Below are 2500 nucleotides of genomic sequence, written 5' to 3' on the forward strand. Positions count from 1 at the left end.
GTTCGCCGCTCGCCGCTCGCTCGCGCAGCCAAAAATGACCAGTTTTGGCCCGTTTTTGGGCTGTTTTGGCCTGTTTATGGTCCGTTCTTGCGTGGTGCGGTGACCGTCGTGAGCGGAGCAAAACGTCAGCCATCTCAGCACCCTGGAACCCCCCGGGTGGCACAGGGCTGGATGGGGCTTTCGTATATAGCAGGGACGGTGCTGCCTCTCGCTTCGCTCGCTGTCCGCCGCTCGCCGCTCGCTCGCGCAGCCAAAAATGGCCAGTTTTGGCCCGTTTTTGGGCCGTTTTGGCCAGTTTTTGGCCTGTTCTTGCATTGCGCGGTGACCGTCGAGAGCGGAGCAAAACGTCAGCCATCTCAGCACCCTGGAACCCCCCGGGTGGCACAGGGCTGGATGGGGCTTTCGTATAGCAGGGACGGTGCTGCCTCTCGCTTCGCTCGCTGTCCGCCGCTCGCCGCTCGCTCGTGCAGCCAAAAATGGCCAGTTTTGGCCCGTTTTTGGGCCGTTTTGGCCAGTTTTTGGCCTGTTCTTGCATTGCGCGGTGACCGTCGAGAGCGGAGCAAAACGTCAGCCATCTCAGCACCCTGGAACCCCCCGGGTGGCACAGGGCTGGATGGGGCTTTCGTATAGCAGGGACGGTGCTGCCTCTCGCTTCGCTCGCTGTCCGCCGCTCGCCGCTCGCTCGTGCAGCCAAAAATGGCCAGTATTGGCCCGTTTTGGGCCGTTTTGGCCAGTTTTTGGCCTGTTCTTGCATTGCGCGGTGACCGTCGAGAGCGGAGCAAAACGTCAGCCATCTCAGCACCCTGGAACCCCCGGGTGGCACAGGGCTGGATTGAGGCTTTCGTATAGCAGGGACGGTGCTGCCTCTCGCTTCGCTCGCTGTCCGCCGCTCGCCGCTCGCTCGTGCAGCCAAAAATGGCCAGTTTTGGCCCGTTTTTGGGCCGTTTTGGCCAGTTTTTGGCCTGTTCTTGCATTGCGCGGTGACCGTCGAGAGCGGAGCAAAACGTCAGCCATCTCAGCACCCTGGAACCCCCCGGGTGGCACAGGGCTGGATGGGGCTTTCGTATAGCAGGGACGGTGCTGCCTCTCGCTTCGCCTCGCTGTCCGCCGCTCGCCGCTCGCTCGTGCAGCCAAAAATGGCCAGTTTGTTTTTGGCCTGTTCTTGCATTGCGCGGTGACCGTCGAGAGCGGAGCAAAACGTCAGCCATCTCAGCACCCTGGAACCCCCCGGGTGGCACAGGGCTGGATGGGGCTTTCGTATAGCAGGGACGGTGCTGCCTCTCGCTTCGCTCGCTGTCCGCCGCTCGCCGCTCGCTCGCGCAGCCAAAAATGGCCAGTTTTGGCCCGTTTTTGGGCCGTTTTGGCCAGTTTTTGGCCTGTTCTTGCATTGCGCGGTGACCGTCGAGAGCGGAGCAAAACGTCAGCCATCTCAGCACCCTGGAACCCCCCGGGTGGCACAGGGCTGGATGGGGCTTTCGTATAGCAGGGACGGTGCTGCCTCTCGCTTCGCTCGCTGTCCGCCGCTCGCCGCTCGCGCAGCCAAAAATGGCCAGTTTTGGCCCGTTTTTGGGCCGTTTTGGCCAGTTTTTGGCCTGTTCTTGCATTGCGCGGTGACCGTCGAGAGCGGAGCAAAACGTCAGCCATCCAGCCATCTCAGCACCCTGGAACCCCCCGGGTGGCACAGGGCTGGATGGGGCTTTCGTATAGCAGGGACGGTGCTGCCTCTCGCTTCGCTCGCTGTTCGCCGCTCGCCGCTCGCTCGCGCAGCCAAAAATGGCCAGTTTTGGCCCGTTTTTGGGCTGTTTTGGCCAGTTTTTGGCCTGTTCTTGCGTGGTGCGGTGACCGTCGTGAGCGGAGCAAAACGTCAGCCATCTCAGCACCCTGGAACCCCCCGGGTGGCACAGGGCTGGATGGGGCTTTCGTATAGCAGGGACGGTGCTGCCTCTCGCTTCGCTCGCTGTTCGCCGCTCGCCGCTCGCTCGCGCAGCCAAAAATGGCCAGTTTTGGCCCGTTTTTGGGCTGTTTTGGCCTGTTTTTGGGCTGTTCTTGTGTGGCGCGGTGACCGTCGTGAGCGGAGCAAAATGTCAGCCATCTCAGCACCCTGGAACCCCCCGGGTGGCACAGGGCTGGATGGGGCTTTCGTATAGCAGGGACGGTGCTGCCTCGCGCTTCGCTCGCTGTTCGCCGCTCTCCGCTCGCTCGCGCAGCAAAAAATGGCCAGTTTTGGCCCGTTTTTGGGCTGTTTTGGCCAGTTTTTGGCCTGTTCTTGCGTGCCGCGGCGACCGTCGTGAGCGGAGCAAAACGTCAGCCATCTCAGCACCCTGGAACCCCCGGGTGGCACAGGGCTGGATGGGGCTTTCGTATAGCAGGGACGGTGCTGCCTCTCGCTTCGCTCGCTGTCCGCCGCTCGCTGCTCGCTCGCGCAGCCAAAAATGGCCAGTTTTGGCCCGTTTTTGGGCTGTTTTGGCCTGTTTTTGGGCTGTTCTTGTGTGCCGCGGCG

Source organism: Musa acuminata, unplaced genomic scaffold (genome assembly GCF_036884655.1).
Source record: "Musa acuminata AAA Group cultivar baxijiao unplaced genomic scaffold, Cavendish_Baxijiao_AAA HiC_scaffold_82, whole genome shotgun sequence".
NCBI lineage: Eukaryota > Viridiplantae > Streptophyta > Magnoliopsida > Zingiberales > Musaceae > Musa > Musa acuminata.